This window comes from Schistocerca gregaria, unplaced genomic scaffold (assembly GCF_023897955.1).
Source record: "Schistocerca gregaria isolate iqSchGreg1 unplaced genomic scaffold, iqSchGreg1.2 ptg000077l, whole genome shotgun sequence".
NCBI lineage: Eukaryota > Metazoa > Arthropoda > Insecta > Orthoptera > Acrididae > Schistocerca > Schistocerca gregaria.
In genome coordinates, this window is record NW_026061710.1 from 3006368 (window position 1) to 3025429 (window position 19062).

The window sequence follows — 19062 nt, forward strand, 5'->3', positions numbered from 1 at the left end:
CTGATAGTCCACAGATTACAGAAAGCATCCAGATGTGCATCGGAAACTACTACTGGTCTTCCAGGGAACGATCAAATCGTAGGCTGTTTGAGACATTACTCCCATGGAAGAAAGTGCGCATGGTGACTGTTGTATTCAATCCCGATGCAATTTCTGTGTTTCATCAACACTCTGATAGTCCACAAATTACGGAAAGCCTCCAGATGAGCATCGGAAAGTACTACTGGTTTTCCAGGGAACGATCAAAGCGTAGAGTGTTTGAGACATTACTCCCATGAAGGAAAGTGAGCATGGTGAATGTTGTATTCAATCCCGATGCAATTTCTGTGTTTCATCAACACTCTGATAGTCCACAGATTACAGAAAGCCTCCAGATGTGCATCGGAAAGTACTACTGGTCTTCGTCGGAACGATCAAAGCGTAGACTGTTAGAGACATTACTCCCATGGAGGAAAGTGCGCATGGTGACTGTTGTATACAATCCCGATGCAATTTCTGTGTTTCATCAACACTCTGATAGTCCACAGATTACAGAATGCCTCAAGATGTGCATCGGAAACTACTACTGGGCTTCCAGGGAACGATCAAAGCGTAGAGTGTTTGAAACATTACTTCCATGAAGGAAAGTGAGCATGGTGACTGTTGTATACAATCCCGATGCAATTTCTGTGTTTCATCAACACTCTGATAGTCCACAGTTACAGAATGCCTCCAGATGTGCATCGGAAAGTACTACTGGGATTCCAGGGAACTATCAAAGCGTAGACTGTTAGAGACATTACTCCCATGGAGTAAAGTGCGCATGGTGACTGTTGTATTCAATGCCGATGCAATTTCTGTGTTTCACAACACTCTGATAGTCCACAGATTACAGAATGCCTCCAGATGTTCATCGGAAACTACTACTGGTCTCCTAGGGAACGATCAAAGCGTATACTGTTTGAGACATTACTGCCGTGGAGGAATGTTCGCTTGGTGACTGTTGTATTCTATCCCGATGCAATTTCTGTATTTCATCAACACTCTGATAGTCCACAAATTACGGAAAGCCTCCAGATGAGCATCGGAAAGTACTACTTGTCTTCCAGTGAACGATCGAAGCGTAGACTGTTAATGACATTACTCCCATGGAGGAAAGTGCGCATGGTGACTGTTGTATTCAATCCCGATGCAATTTCTGTGCTTCATCAACACTCTGATAGTCCACAGTTTAGGGAAAGTCTCCAGATGTGCATTGGAAAGTACTACTGGTATTACAGGGAACGATCAAAGCGTAGACTGTTTGAGACATTACTCCCGTGGTGGAAAGTGCGCATGGTGACTGTTGTATTCAATCCCGATGCAATTTCTGTGTTTCACAACACTCTGATAGTCCACAGATTACAGAATGCCTCCAGATTTTCATCGGAAACTACTACTGGTCTCCTATTGAACGATCAAAGCGTAGACTGTTTGAGACATTACTGTCGTGGAGGAAAGTTCGCATGGTGACTGTTGTATTCTATCCCGATGCAATTTCTGTGTTTCATCAACACTCTGATAGTCCACAAATTACGGAAAGCCTCTAGATGAGCATCGGAAAGTACTACTGGTCTTTCAGGGAACGATCGAAGCGTAGACTGTTAGAGACATTACTCCCATGGAGGAAAGTGTGCATGGTGATTGTTGTATTCAATCCCGATGCAATTTCTGTGTTTCATCAACACTCTCATAGTCCACAGATTACAGAATGCCACCAGATGTGCATCGGAAACTACTACTGGTCTTCCAGGGAACGATAAAAGCGGAGACTGTTTGAGAATTACTCCCAAGGAGGAAAGTTCGCATGGTGACTGTTGTATTCAATCCCGATGCAATTTCTGTGTTTCATCAAAACTCTGATACTCCACAAATTACAGAATGCCTCCAGATGTGCATCGGAAACTACTACTGGTCTTCCAGGGAACGATCAAATCGTAGACTGGTTGAGACTTTTATTCCCATGGAAGAAAGTGCGCATGGTGACTGTTGTATTCAATCCCGATGCAATTTCTGTGTTTCATCAACACTCTGATAGTCCACAGATTACCGAATGCCTCCAGATGTGCATCGGAAAGTACTACTTGTCTTCCAGTGAACGATCGAAGCGTAGACTGTTAATGACATTACTCCCATGGAGGAAAGTGCGCATGGTGACTGTTGTATTCAATCCCGATGCAATTTCTGTGCTTCATCAACACTCTGATAGTCCACAGTTTAGGGAAAGTCTCCAGATGTGCATCGGAAAGTACTACTGGTCTTACAGGGAACGATCAAAGCGTAGACTGTTTGATACATTACTGCCGTGGAGGAAAGTTCGCATGGTGACTGTTGTATTCTATCCCGATGCAATTTCTGTGTTTCATCAACACTCTGACAGTCTACAGATTACAGAATGCCACCAGATGTGCATCGGAAACTACTACTGGTCTTCCAGGGAACGATCAAAGCGTAGACTGTTAGAGACATTACTCCCGTGGAGGAAAGTGCGCATGGTGACTGTTGTATTCAATCCCGATGCAATTTCTGTGTTTCACAACACTCTGATAGTTAACAGATTACAGAATGCCTCCTGATGTTCATCGGAAACTACTACTGGTCTCCCAGGGAACGATCAAAGCGTAGACTGTTTGATACATTACTGCCGTGGAGGAAAGTTCGCATGGTGACTGTTGTATTCTATCCCGATGCAATTTCTGTGTTTCATCAACACTCTGATAGTCCACAAATTACGGAAAGCCTCCAGATGAGCATCGGAAAGTACTACTGGTCTTCCAGGGAACGATCGAAGCGTAGACTGTTAATGACATTACTCCCATGGAGGAAAGTGCGCATGGCGACTGTTGTATTCAATCCCGATGCAATTTCTGTGTTTCATCAACACTCTGATAGTCCACAGATAACAGAATGCCTCCAGATGTGCATCGGAAACTACTACTGGTCTTCCAGGGTACGATCAAAGATTAGACTGTTTAAGACATTACTCCCATGGAGGAAAGTGCGCATGGTGACTGTTGTATTAAATCCCGATGCAATTTCTGTGCTTCATCAACACTCTGATAGTCCACAGTTCACGGAAAGTCTCCAGATGTGCATTGGAAAGTACTACTGGTCTTACAGGTAGCGATCAAAGCGTAGACTCTTTGAGACATTACTCCCATGAAGGAAAGTGAGCATGGTGAATGTTGTATTCAATCCCGATGCAATTTCTGTGTTTCATCAACACTCTGATAGTCCACAAATTACGGAAAGCCTCCAGATGAGCATCGGAAAGTACTACTGGTCTTCCAGGGAATGATCAAAGCGTAGAGTGTTTATGACATTACTCCCATGAAGGAAAGTGAGCATGGTGAATGTTGTACTCAATCCCGATGCAATTTCTGTGTTTCATCAACACTCTGATAGTCCACAGATTACAGATTGCCTCCAGATGTGCATCGGAAAGTACTACTGGTCTTCCTCGGAACGATCAAAGCGTAGACTGTTACAGACATTACTCCCATGGAGGAAAGTGCGCATGGTGACTGTTGTATACAATCCCGATGCAATTTCTGTGTTTCATCAACACTCTGATAGTCCACAGATTACAGAATGCCTCAAGATGTGCTTCGGAAACTACTACTGGGCTTCCAGGGAACGATCAAAGCGTAGAGTGTTTGAGACATTACTTCCATGAAGGAAAGTGAGCATGGTGACTGTTGTATACAATCCCGATGCAATTTCTGTGTTTCATCAACACTCTGATAGTCCACAGTTACAGAATGCCTCCAGATGTTCATCGGAAAGTACTACTGGGCTTCTAGGGAACTATCAAAGCGTAGACTGTTAGAGACATTACTCCCATGGAGGAAAGTGCGCATGGTGACTGATGTATTCAATCCCGATGCAATTTCTGTGTTTCATCAACACTCTGATAGTCCACAGATTACAGAATGCCTCAAGATGTGCTTCGGAAACTACTACTGGTCTTCCAGGGAACGATCAAAGCGGAAACTGTTTGAGAATTACTCCCATGGAGGAAAGTGCGCATGGTGACTGTTGTATTCAATCCCGATGCAATTTCTGTGCTTCATCAACACTCTTATAGTCCACAGTTTACGGAAAGTCTCCAGATGTGCAACGGAAAGTACTACTGGTCTTACAGGGAACGATCAAAGCGTAGGCTGTTTGAGACATTACTCCCATGGAGGAAAGTTCGCATGGTGACTGTTGTATTCAATCCCGATGCAATTTCTGTGCTTCATCAACACTCTGATAGTCCACAGTTTAGGGAAAGTCTCCAGATGTGCATCGGAAAGTACTACTGGTCTTACAGGGAACGATCAAATCGTAGACTGTTTGAGACATTACTCCCATGGAGGAAAGTTCGCATGGTGACTGTTGTATTCAATCCCGATGCAATTTCTGTGTTTCATCAACACTCTGACAGTCTACAGATTACAGAATGCCACCAGATGTGCATCGGAAACTACTACTGGTCTTCCAGGGAACGATCAAAGCGTAGACTGTTAGAGACATTACTCCCGTGGAGGAAAGTGCGCATGGTGACTGTTGTATTCAATCCCGATGCAATTTCTGTGTTTCACAACACTCTGATAGTTAACAGATTACAGAATGCCTCCAGATGTTCATCGGAAACTACTACTGGTCTCCCAGGGAACGATCAAAGCGTAGACTGTTTGATACATTACTGCCGTGGAGGAAAGTTCGCATGGTGACTGTTGTATTCTATCCCGATGCAATTTCTGTGTTTCATCAACACTCTGATAGTCCACAAATTACGGAAAGCCTCCAGATGAGCATCGGAAAGTACTACTGGTCTTCCAGGGAACGATCGAAGCGTAGACTGTTAATGACATTACTCCCATGGAGGAAAGTGCGCATGGCGACTGTTGTATTCAATCCCGATGCAATTTCTGTGTTTCATCAACACTCTGATAGTCCACAGATTACAGAATGCCTCCAGATGTGCATCGGAAACTACTACTGGTCTTCCAGGGTACGATCAAAGATTAGACTGTTTAAGACATTACTCCCATGGAGGAAAGTGCGCATGGTGACTGTTGTATTCAATCCCGATGCAATTTCTGTGCTTCATCAACACTCTGATAGTCCACAGTTCACGGAAAGTCTCCAGATGTGCATTGGAAAGTACTACTGGTCTTCCAGGGAACGATCAAAGCGTAGAGTGTTTATGACATTACTCCCATGAAGGAAAGTGAGCATGGTGAATGTTGTACTCAATCCCGATGCAATTTCTGTGTTTCATCAACACTCTGATAGTCCACAGATTACAGATTGCCACCAGATGTGCATCGGAAAGTACTACTGGTCTTCCTCGGAACGATCAAAGCGTAGACTGTTACAGACATTACTCCCATGGAGGAAAGTGCGCATGGTGACTGTTGTATACAATCCCGATGCAATTTCTGTGTTTCATCAACACTCTGATAGTCCACAGATTACAGAATGCCTCAAGATGTGCATCGGAAACTACTACTGGGCTTCCAGGGAACGATCAAATCGTAGAATGTTTGAGACATTACTCCCATGGAGTAAAGTACGCATGGTGACTGTTGTATTCAATGCCGATGCAATTTCTGTGTTTGATCAACACTCTGATAGTCCACAAATTACGGAAAGCCTCCAGATGAGCATCGGAAAGTACTACTGGTCTTCCAGGGAACGATCAAAGCGTAGAGTGTTTGAGACATTACTCCCATGGAGGAAAGTGAGCATGGTGAATGTTGTATTCATTCCCGATGCAATTTCTGTGTTTCATCAACACTCTGATAGTCCACATATTACAGAATGCCTCCAGATGTGCATCGGAAAGTACTACTGGTCTTCCTCGGAACGATCAAAGCGTAGACTGTTAGAGACATTACTCCCATGGAGGAAAGGGCGCATGGTGACTGTTGTATACAATCCCGATGCAATTTCTGTGTTTCATCAACACTCTGATAGTCCACAGATTACAGAAAGCATCCAGATGTGCATTGGAAACTACAACTGGTCTTCCAGGGAACGATCAAAGCGGAAACTGTTTGAGAATTACTCCCATGGAGGAAAGTGCGCATGGTGACTGTTGTATTCAATCCCGATGCAATTTCTGTGCTTCATCAACACTCTGATAGTCCACAGTTTACGGAAAGTCTCCAGATGTGCATCGGAAAGTACTACTGGTCTTACAGGGAACGATCAAATCGTAGACTGTTTGAGACATTACTCCCATGGAGGAAAGTGCGCATGGTGACTGTTGTATTCAATCCCGATGCAATTTCTGTGCTTCATCAACACTCTGATAGTCCACAGTTTAGGGAAAGTCTCCAGATGTGCATTGGAAAGTACTACTGGTATTACAGGGAACGATCAAAGCGTAGACTGTTTGAGACATTACTCCCGTGGTGGAAAGTGCGCATGGTGACTGTTGTATTCAATCCCGATGCAATTTCTGTGTTTCACAACACTCTGATAGTCCACAGATTACAGAATGCCTCCAGATTTTCATCGGAAACTACTACTGGTCTCCTATTGAACGATCAAAGCGTAGACTGTTTGAGACATTACTGTCGTGGAGGAAAGTTCGCATGGTGACTGTTGTATTCTATCCCGATGCAATTTCTGTGTTTCATCAACACTCTGATAGTCCACAAATTACGGAAAGCCTCTAGATGAGCATCGGAAAGTACTACTGGTCTTTCAGGGAACGATCGAAGCGTAGACTGTTAGAGACATTACTCCCATGGAGGAAAGTGTGCATGGTGATTGTTGTATTCAATCCCGATGCAATTTCTGTGTTTCATCAACACTCTCATAGTCCACAGATTACAGAATGCCACCAGATGTGCATCGGAAACTACTACTGGTCTTCCAGGGAACGATAAAAGCGGAGACTGTTTGAGAATTACTCCCAAGGAGGAAAGTTCGCATGGTGACTGTTGTATTCAATCCCGATGCAATTTCTGTGTTTCATCAAAACTCTGATACTCCACAAATTACAGAATGCCTCCAGATGTGCATCGGAAACTACTACTGGTCTTCCAGGGAACGATCAAATCGTAGACTGGTTGAGACTTTTATTCCCATGGAAGAAAGTGCGCATGGTGACTGTTGTATTCAATCCCGATGCAATTTCTGTGTTTCATCAACACTCTGATAGTCCACAGATTACCGAATGCCTCCAGATGTGCATCGGAAAGTACTACTTGTCTTCCAGTGAACGATCGAAGCGTAGACTGTTAATGACATTACTCCCATGGAGGAAAGTGCGCATGGTGACTGTTGTATTCAATCCCGATGCAATTTCTGTGCTTCATCAACACTCTGATAGTCCACAGTTTAGGGAAAGTCTCCAGATGTGCATCGGAAAGTACTACTGGTCTTACAGGGAACGATCAAAGCGTAGACTGTTTGATACATTACTGCCGTGGAGGAAAGTTCGCATGGTGACTGTTGTATTCTATCCCGATGCAATTTCTGTGTTTCATCAACACTCTGACAGTCTACAGATTACAGAATGCCACCAGATGTGCATCGGAAACTACTACTGGTCTTCCAGGGAACGATCAAAGCGTAGACTGTTAGAGACATTACTCCCGTGGAGGAAAGTGCGCATGGTGACTGTTGTATTCAATCCCGATGCAATTTCTGTGTTTCACAACACTCTGATAGTTAACAGATTACAGAATGCCTCCAGATGTTCATCGGAAACTACTACTGGTCTCCCAGGGAACGATCAAAGCGTAGACTGTTTGATACATTACTGCCGTGGAGGAAAGTTCGCATGGTGACTGTTGTATTCTATCCCGATGCAATTTCTGTGTTTCATCAACACTCTGATAGTCCACAAATTACGGAAAGCCTCCAGATGAGCATCGGAAAGTACTACTGGTCTTCCAGGGAACGATCGAAGCGTAGACTGTTAATGACATTACTCCCATGGAGGAAAGTGCGCATGGCGACTGTTGTATTCAATCCCGATGCAATTTCTGTGTTTCATCAACACTCTGATAGTCCACAGATAACAGAATGCCTCCAGATGTGCATCGGAAACTACTACTGGTCTTCCAGGGTACGATCAAAGATTAGACTGTTTAAGACATTACTCCCATGGAGGAAAGTGCGCATGGTGACTGTTGTATTAAATCCCGATGCAATTTCTGTGCTTCATCAACACTCTGATAGTCCACAGTTCACGGAAAGTCTCCAGATGTGCATTGGAAAGTACTACTGGTCTTACAGGTAGCGATCAAAGCGTAGACTCTTTGAGACATTACTCCCATGAAGGAAAGTGAGCATGGTGAATGTTGTATTCAATCCCGATGCAATTTCTGTGTTTCATCAACACTCTGATAGTCCACAAATTACGGAAAGCCTCCAGATGAGCATCGGAAAGTACTACTGGTCTTCCAGGGAATGATCAAAGCGTAGAGTGTTTATGACATTACTCCCATGAAGGAAAGTGAGCATGGTGAATGTTGTACTCAATCCCGATGCAATTTCTGTGTTTCATCAACACTCTGATAGTCCACAGATTACAGATTGCCTCCAGATGTGCATCGGAAAGTACTACTGGTCTTCCTCGGAACGATCAAAGCGTAGACTGTTACAGACATTACTCCCATGGAGGAAAGTGCGCATGGTGACTGTTGTATACAATCCCGATGCAATTTCTGTGTTTCATCAACACTCTGATAGTCCACAGATTACAGAACGCCTCAAGATGTGCTTCGGAAACTACTACTGGGCTTCCAGGGAACGATCAAAGCGTAGAGTGTTTGAGACATTACTTCCATGAAGGAAAGTGAGCATGGTGACTGTTGTATACAATCCCGATGCAATTTCTGTGTTTCATCAACACTCTGATAGTCCACAGATTACAGATTGCCTCCAGATGTGCATCGGAAAGTACTACTGGTCTTCCTCGGAACGATCAAAGCGTAGACTGTTACAGACATTACTCCCATGGAGGAAAGTGCGCATGGTGACTGTTGTATACAATCCCGATGCAATTTCTGTGTTTCATCAACACTCTGATAGTCCACAGATTACAGAACGCCTCAAGATGTGCTTCGGAAACTACTACTGGGCTTCCAGGGAACGATCAAAGCGTAGAGTGTTTGAGACATTACTTCCATGGAGGAAAGTGCGCATGGTGACTGTTGTATTCAATCCCGATGCAATTTCTGTGCTTCATCAACACTCTTATAGTCCACAGTTTACGGAAAGTCTCCAGATGTGCAACGGAAAGTACTACTGGTCTTACAGGGAACGATCAAAGCGTAGGCTGTTTGAGACATTACTCCCATGGAGGAAAGTTCGCATGGTGACTGTTGTATTCAATCCCGATGCAATTTCTGTGCTTCATCAACACTCTGATAGTCCACAGTTTAGGGAAAGTCTCCAGATGTGCATCGGAAAGTACTACTGGTCTTACAGGGAACGATCAAATCGTAGACTGTTTGAGACATTACTCCCATGGAGGAAAGTTCGCATGGTGACTGTTGTATTCAATCCCGATGCAATTTCTGTGTTTCATCAACACTCTGACAGTCTACAGATTACAGAATGCCACCAGATGTGCATCGGAAACTACTACTGGTCTTCCAGGGAACGATCAAAGCGTAGACTGTTAGAGACATTACTCCCGTGGAGGAAAGTGCGCATGGTGACTGTTGTATTCAATCCCGATGCAATTTCTGTGTTTCACAACACTCTGATAGTTAACAGATTACAGAATGCCTCCAGATGTTCATCGGAAACTACTACTGGTCTCCCAGGGAACGATCAAAGCGTAGACTGTTTGATACATTACTGCCGTGGAGGAAAGTTCGCATGGTGACTGTTGTATTCTATCCCGATGCAATTTCTGTGTTTCATCAACACTCTGATAGTCCACAAATTACGGAAAGCCTCCAGATGAGCATCGGAAAGTACTACTGGTCTTCCAGGGAACGATCGAAGCGTAGACTGTTAATGACATTACTCCCATGGAGGAAAGTGCGCATGGCGACTGTTGTATTCAATCCCGATGCAATTTCTGTGTTTCATCAACACTCTGATAGTCCACAGATTACAGAATGCCTCCAGATGTGCATCGGAAACTACTACTGGTCTTCCAGGGTACGATCAAAGATTAGACTGTTTAAGACATTACTCCCATGGAGGAAAGTGCGCATGGTGACTGTTGTATTCAATCCCGATGCAATTTCTGTGCTTCATCAACACTCTGATAGTCCACAGTTCACGGAAAGTCTCCAGATGTGCATTGGAAAGGACTACTGGTCTTCCAGGGAACGATCAAAGCGTAGAGTGTTTATGACATTACTCCCATGAAGGAAAGTGAGCATGGTGAATGTTGTACTCAATCCCGATGCAATTTCTGTGTTTCATCAACACTCTGATAGTCCACAGATTACAGATTGCCACCAGATGTGCATCGGAAAGTACTACTGGTCTTCCTCGGAACGATCAAAGCGTAGACTGTTACAGACATTACTCCCATGGAGGAAAGTGCGCATGGTGACTGTTGTATACAATCCCGATGCAATTTCTGTGTTTCATCAACACTCTGATAGTCCACAGATTACAGAATGCCTCAAGATGTGCATCGGAAACTACTACTGGGCTTCCAGGGAACGATCAAATCGTAGAATGTTTGAGACATTACTCCCATGGAGTAAAGTACGCATGGTGACTGTTGTATTCAATGCCGATGCAATTTCTGTGTTTGATCAACACTCTGATAGTCCACAAATTACGGAAAGCCTCCAGATGAGCATCGGAAAGTACTACTGGTCTTCCAGGGAACGATCAAAGCGTAGAGTGTTTGAGACATTACTCCCATGGAGGAAAGTGAGCATGGTGAATGTTGTATTCATTCCCGATGCAATTTCTGTGTTTCATCAACACTCTGATAGTCCACATATTACAGAATGCCTCCAGATGTGCATCGGAAAGTACTACTGGTCTTCCTCGGAACGATCAAAGCGTAGACTGTTAGAGACATTACTCCCATGGAGGAAAGGGCGCATGGTGACTGTTGTATACAATCCCGATGCAATTTCTGTGTTTCATCAACACTCTGATAGTCCACAGATTACAGAAAGCATCCAGATGTGCATTGGAAACTACAACTGGTCTTCCAGGGAACGATCAAAGCGGAAACTGTTTGAGAATTACTCCCATGGAGGAAAGTGCGCATGGTGACTGTTGTATTCAATCCCGATGCAATTTCTGTGCTTCATCAACACTCTGATAGTCCACAGTTTACGGAAAGTCTCCAGATGTGCATCGGAAAGTACTACTGGTCTTACAGGGAACGATCAAATCGTAGACTGTTTGAGACATTACTCCCATGGAGGAAAGTGCGCATGGTGACTGTTGTATTGAATCCCGATGCAATTTCGGTGCTTCATTAACACTCTGACAGTGTACAGATTACAGAATGCCACCAGATGTGCATCGGAAACTACTACTGGTCTTTCAGGGAAAGATCAAAGCGTAGACTTTTTGAGACATTACTCCCATGGAGGAAAGTGCGCATGGTGACTGTTGTATTCAATCCCGATGCAATTTCTGTGTTTCACAACACCCTGATAGTCCACAGATTACAGAATGCCTCCAGATGTTCATCGGAAACTACTACTGGTCTCCCAGGGAACGATCAAAGCGTAGACTGTTTGAGACATTACTGCCGTGGAGGAAAGTTCGCATGGTGACTGTTGTATTCTATCCCGATGCAATTTCTGTGTTTCATCAACATTCTGATAGTCCACAAATTACGGAAAGCCTCCAGATGAGCATCGGAAACTACTACCGGTCTTCCAGGGAACGATCGAAGCGCAGACTCTTAGAGACATTACTCCCATGGAGGAAAGTGCGCATGGTGACTGTTGTATTCAATCCCGATGCAATTTCTGTGTTTCATCAACACTCTGATAGTCCACAGATTACAGAATGCCACCAGATGTGCATCGGAAACTACTACTGGTCTTCCAGGGAACGATCAAAGCGGAGACTGTTTGAGAATTACTCCCATGGAGGAAAGTTCGCATGGTGACTGTTGTATTCAATCCCGATGCAAGTTCAGTGTTTCATCAACACTCTGATAGTCCACATATTACAGAATGCCTCCAGATGTGCATCGGAGTCTACTACTGGTCTTCCAGGGAACAATCAAATCGTAGACTGATTGAGATATTACTCCCATGGAAGAAAGTGCGCATGGTGACTGTTGTATTCAATCCCGAAGCAATTTCTGTGTTTCATCAACACCTTGATAGTCCACAGATTACAGAAAGCATCCAGATGTGCATTGGAAACTACTACTGATCATCCAGGGAACGATCAAAGCGGAAACTGTTTGAGAATTACTCCCATGGAGGAATGTGCGCATGGTGACTGTTGTATTCAATCCCGATGCAATTTCTGTGCTCCATCATCACTCTGATAGTCCACAGTTTACGGAAAGTCTCCAGATGTGCATCGGAAAGTACTACTGGTCTTACAGGGAACGATCAAAGCGTAGACTGTTTGAGACATTACTCCCGTGGAGGAAAGTGCGCATGGTGACTGTTGTATTCAATCCCGATGCAATTTCTGTGTTTCATCAACACTCTGACAGTCTACAGATTACAGAATGCCACCAGATGTGCATCGGAAACTACTACTGGTCTTTCAGGGAACGATCAAAGCGTAGACTGTTAGAGACATTACTCCCATGGAAGAAAGTGCGCATGGTGACTGTTGTATTCAATCCCGATGCAATTTCTGTGTTTCACAACACTCTGATAGTTAACAGATTACAGAATGCCTCCAGATGTTCATCGGAAACTACTACTGGTCTCCCAGGGAACGATCAAAGCGTAGACTGTTTGAGACATTACTCCCGTGGAGGAAAGTGCGCATGGTGACTGTTGTATTCAATCCCGATGCAATTTCTGTGCTTCATCAACACTCTGATAGTCCACAGTTTACGGAAAGTCTCCAGATGTGCATCGGAAAGTACTACTGGTCTTACAGGTAACGATCAAAGCGTAGACTGTTTGAGACATTACTCCCGTGGAGGAAAGTGCGCATGGTGACTGTTGTATTGAATTCCGATGTAATTTCTGTGCTTCATCAACACTCTGACAGTCTACAGATTACAGAATGCCACCAGATGTGCATCGGAAACTACTACTGGTCTTTCAGGGAAAGATCAAAGCGTAGACTTTTTGAGACATTACTCCCGTGGAGGAAAGTGCGCATGGTGACTGTTGTATTCAATCCCGATGCAATTTCTGTGTTTCTCAACACTCTGATAGTCCACAGATTACAGAATGCCTCCAGATGTTCATCGGAAACTACTACTGGTGTCCCAGGGAATGATCAAAGCGTAGACTGTTTGCGACATTACTGCCGTGGAGGAAAGTTCGCATGGTGACTGTTGTATTCTATCCCGATGCAATTTCTGTGTTTCATCAACACTCTGATAGTCCACAAATTACGGAAAGCCTCGAGATGAGCATCGAAAACTACTACTGGACTTCCAGGGAACGATCGAAGCGTAGACTGTTAGAGACATTACTATCATGGAGGAAAGTGCGCATGGTGACTGTTGTATTCAATCCCGATGCAATATCTGTGTTTCATCAACACTCTGATACTCCACAGATTACAGAATGCCTCCAGATGTGCATCGGAGTCTACTACTGGTCTTCCAGGGAACAATCAAATCGTAGACTTATTGAGATATTACTCCAATGGAAGAAAGTGCGCATGGTGACTGTTGTATTCAATCCCGATGCAATCTCTGTGTTTCATCAACACTCTGATAGTCCACTAATTACGAAAAGCCTCCAGATGTGCATCGGAAACTACTATTGGTCTTCCAGGGAACGATCAAAGTGTAGACTGTTAGAGATATTACTCCCATGGAGGAAGTGCGCATGGTGACTGTTGTATTCAATCCCGATGCAATTTCTGTGTTTCATCAACACTCTGATAGTCCACAGATTACAGAATGCCACCAGATGTGCATCGGAAACTACTACTGGTCTTCCGGGGAACGATGAAAGAGTAGACGGTTTGGGACATTACTCCCGTGGAGGTAGTTGCGCATGGTGACTGTTGTATTCAATCCCGATGCAATTTCTGTGTTTCATCAACACTCGGATAGTCCACAGATTACAGAATGCCACCAGATGTGCATTGGAAACTACTACTGGTCTTCCAGGGAACGATCAAAGCGGAAACCTTTTGAGAATTACTCCCATGGAGGAAAGTTCGCATGGTGACTGTTGTATTCAATCCAGATGCAATTTCTGTGTTTCATCAACACTCTGATACTCCACAGATTACAGAATGCCTCCAGATGTGCATCGGAAACTACTACTGGTCTTCCTCGGAACGATCAAAGCGTAGACTGTTAGACACATTACTCCCATGGAGGAAAGTGCGCATGGTGACTGTTGTATTCAATCCCGATGCAATTTCTGTGCTTCATCAACACTCTGATAGTTAACAGATTACAGAATGCCTCCAGATGTTCATCGGAAACTACTACTGGTCTCCCAGGGAACGATCAAAGCGTAGACTGTTTGAGACATTAATGCCGTGGAGGAAAGTTCGCATGGTGACTGTTGTATTCTATCCCGATGCAATTTCTGTGTTTCATCAACACTCTGATAGTCCACAAATTACAGAAAGCCTCCAGATGAGCATCGGAAAGTACTACTGGTCTTCCAGGGAACGATCAAAGCGTAGAGTGTTTGAGACATTACTCCCATGAAGGAAAGTGAGCATGGTGAATGTTGTATTCAATCCCGATGCAATTTCTGTGTTTCATCAACACTCTGATAGTCCACAGATTACAGAATGCCTCCAGATGTGCATCGGAAAGTACTACTGGTCTTCCTCGGAACGATCAAAGCGTAGACTGTTAGAGACATTACTCCCATGGAGGAAAGTGCGCATGGTGACTATTGTATACAATCCCGATGCAATTTCTGTGTTTCATCAACACTCTGATAGTCCACAGATTACAGAATGCCTCCAGATGTGCATCGGAAACTACTACTGGGCTTCCAGGGAACGATCAAAGCGTAGAGTGTTTGAGACATGACTTCCATGAAGGAAAGTGAGCATGGTGACTGTTGTATTCAATCCCGATGCAATTTCTGTGCTTCATCAACACTCTGATAGTCCACAGTTCACGGAAAGTCTCCAGATGTGCGTTGGAAAGTACTACTGGTCTTACAGGTAACGATCAAAGCGTAGACTGTTTGAGACATTACTCCCATAGAGGAAAGTGCGCATGGTGACTGTTGTATTGAATCCCGATGCAATTTCTGTGCTTCATCAACACTCTGACAGTCTACAGATTACAGAATGCCACCAGATGTGCATCGGAAACTACTACTGGTCTTTCAGGGAAAGATCAAAGCGTAGACTTTTTGAGACATTACTCCCATGGAGGAAAGTGCGCATGGTGACTGTTGTATTCAATCCCGATGCAATTTCTGTGTTTCATCAACACTCTGATAGTCCACAGATTACAGAATGCCACCAGATGTGCATTGGAAACTACTACTGGTCTTCCAGGGAACGATCAAAGCGGAAACTGTTTGAGAATTACTCCCATGGAGGAAAGTGCGCATGGTGACTGTTGTATTCTATCCCGATGCAATTTCTGTGTTTCATCAACACTCTGATAGTCCACAAATTACGGAAAGCCTCCAGATGAGCATCGGAAACTACTACTGCTCTTCCAGGGAACGATCGAAGCGCAGACTGTTAGAGACATTACTCCCATGGAGGAAAGTGCGCATGGTGACTGTTGTATTCAATCCCGATGCAATTTCTGTGTTTCATCAACACTCTGATAGTCCACAGATTACAGAATGCCACCAGATGTGCGTCGGAAACTACTACTGGTCTTCCAGGGAACGATCAAAGCGGATACTGTTCGAGAATTACTCCCATGGAGGAAAGTTCGCATGGTGACTGTTGTATTCAATCCCGATGCAATTTCAGTGTTTCATCAACACTCTGATAGTCCACATATTACAGAATGCCTCCAGATGTGCATCGGAGTCTACTACTGGTCTTCCAGGGAACAATCAAATCGTAGACTGATTGAGATATTACTCCCATGGAAGAAAGTGCGCATGGTGACTGTTGTATTCAATCCCGATGCAATTTCTGTGTTTCATCAACACCTTGATAGTCCACAGATTACAGAAAGCATCCAGATGTGCATTGGAAACTACTACTGGTCTTCCAGGGAACGATCAAAGCGGAAACTGTTTGAGAATTACTCCCATGGAGGAAAGTGCGCATGGTGACTGTTGTATTCAATCCCGATGCTATTTCTGTGCTCCATCAACACTCTGATAGTCCACAGTTTACGGAAAGTCTCCAGATGTGCATCGGAAAGTACTACTGGTCTTACAGGGAACGATCAAAGCGTAGACTGTTTGAGACATTACTCCCGTGGAGGAAAGTGCGCATGGTGACTGTTGTATTCAATCCCGATGCAATTTCTGTGTTTCATCAACACTCTGACAGTCTACAGATTACAGAATGCCACCAGATGTGCATCGGAAACTACTACTGGTCTTTCAGGGAACGATCAAAGGGTAGACTGTTAGAGACATTACTCCCGTGGAGGAAAGTGCGCATGGTGACTGTTGTATTCAATCCCGGTGCAATTTCTGTGTTTCACAACACTCTGATAGTTAACAGATTACAGAATGCCTCCAGATGTTCATCGGAAACTACTACTGGTCTCCCAGGGAACGATCAAAGCGTAGACTGTTTGAGACATTACTGCCGTGGAGGAAAGTTCGCATGGTGACTGTTGTATTCTATCCCGATGCAATTTCTGTGTTTCATCAACACTCTGATAGTCCACAAATTACGGAAAGCCTCCAGATGAGCATCGGAAAGTACTACTGGTCTTCCAGGGAACGATCGAAGCGTGGACTGTTAATGACATTACTCCCATGGAGGAAAGTGCGCATGGTGACTGTTGTATTCAATCCCGATGCAATTTCTGTGTTTCATCAGCACTCTGATAGTCCACAGATTACAGAATGCCTCCAGATGTGCATCGGAAACTACTACTGGTCTTCCAGGGTACGATCAAAGAGTAGACTGTTTAAGACATTACTCCCATGGAGGAAAGTGCGCATGGTGACTGTTGTATTCAATCCCGATGCAATTTCTGTGCCTCATCAACTCTCTGATAGTCCACAGTTCACGGAAAGTCTCCAGAAGTGCATTGGAAAGTACTACTGGTCTTACAGGTAACGATCAAAGCGTAGACTGTTTGAGACATTACTCCCGTGGAGGAAAGTGCGCATGGTGACTGTTGTATTCAATCCCGATGCAATTTCTGTGTTTCACAACACTCTGATAGTCCACAGTTTACAGAATGCCTCCAGATGTTCATCGGAAACTACTACTGGTCTCCCAGGGAACGATCAAAGCGTTGACTGTTTGGGACATTACTGCCGTGGAGGAAAGTTCGCATGGTGACTGTTGTATTCTATCCCGATGCAATTTCTGTGATTCATCAACACTCTGATAGTCCACAAATTACGGAAAGCCTTCAGATGAGCATCGGAAACTACTACTGGTCTTCCAGGGAACGATCGAAGCGTAGACTGTTAGAGACATTACTATCATGGAGGAAAGTGCGCATGGTGACTGTTGTATTCAATCCCGATGCAATTTCTGTGTTTCATCAACACTCTGATACTCCACAGATTACAGAATGCCTCCAGATGTGCATCGGAGTCTACTACTGGTCTTCCAGGGAACAATCAAATCGTAGACTGATTGAGATATTACTCCCATGGAAGAAAGTGCGCATGGTGACTGTTGTATTCAATCCCGATGCAATCTCTGTGTTTCACAACACTCTGATAGTCCACAGATTACAGAATGCCTCCAGATGTTCATCGGACACTACTACTGGTCTCCCAGGGAACGATCAAAGCGTAGACTGTTTGAGACATTACTGCCGTGGAGGAAAGTTCGCATGGTGACTGTTGTATTCAATCCCGATGCAATTTCTGTGTTTCATCATCACTCTGATTGTCCACAGATTACAGAATGCCACCAGATGTGCATCGGAAACTACTACTGGTCTTCCGGGGAACGATCAAAGAGTAGACGGTTTGGGACATTACTCCTGTGGAGGTAGTTGCGCATGGTGACTGTTGTATTCAATCCCGATGCAATTTCTGTGTTTCATCAACACTCTGATAGTCCACAGGTTACAGAATGCCACCAGATGTGCATTGGAAACTACTACTGGGCTTCCAGGGAACGATCAAAGCGTAGAGTGTTTGAGACATGACTTCCATGAAGGAAAGTGAGCATGGTGACTGTTGTATTCAATCCCGATGCAATTTCTGTGTTTCACAACACTCTGATAGTCCACAGATTACAGAATGCCTCCAGATGTTCATCGGACACTACTACTGGTCTCCCAGGGAACGATCAAAGCGTAGACTGTTTGAGACATTACTGCCGTGGAGGAGAGTTCGCATGGTGACTGTTGTATTCTATCCCGATGAAATTTCTGTGTTTCATCAACACTCTGATAGTCCACAAATTACGGAAAGCCTCCAGATGTGCATCGGAAACTACTACTGGTCTTCCAGGGAACGATCGAAGCGTAGACTGTTAGAGACATTACTCCCATGGAGGAAAGTGCGCAAGGTGACTGTTGTATTCAATCCCGATGCAATTTCTGTGTTTCATCATCACTCTGATAGTCCACAGATTACAGAATGCCACCAGATGTGGATCGGAAACTACTACTGGTCTTCCGGGGAACGATCAAAGAGTAGACGGTTTGGGACATTACTCCTGTGGAGTTAGTTGCGCATGGTGACTGTTGTATTCAATCCCGATGCAATTTCTGTGTTTCATCAACACTCTGATAGTCCACAGGTTACAGAATGCCACCAGATGTGCATTGGAAACTACTACTGGTCTTCCAGGAAACGATCAAAGCGGAAACCTTTTGAGAATTACTCCCATGGA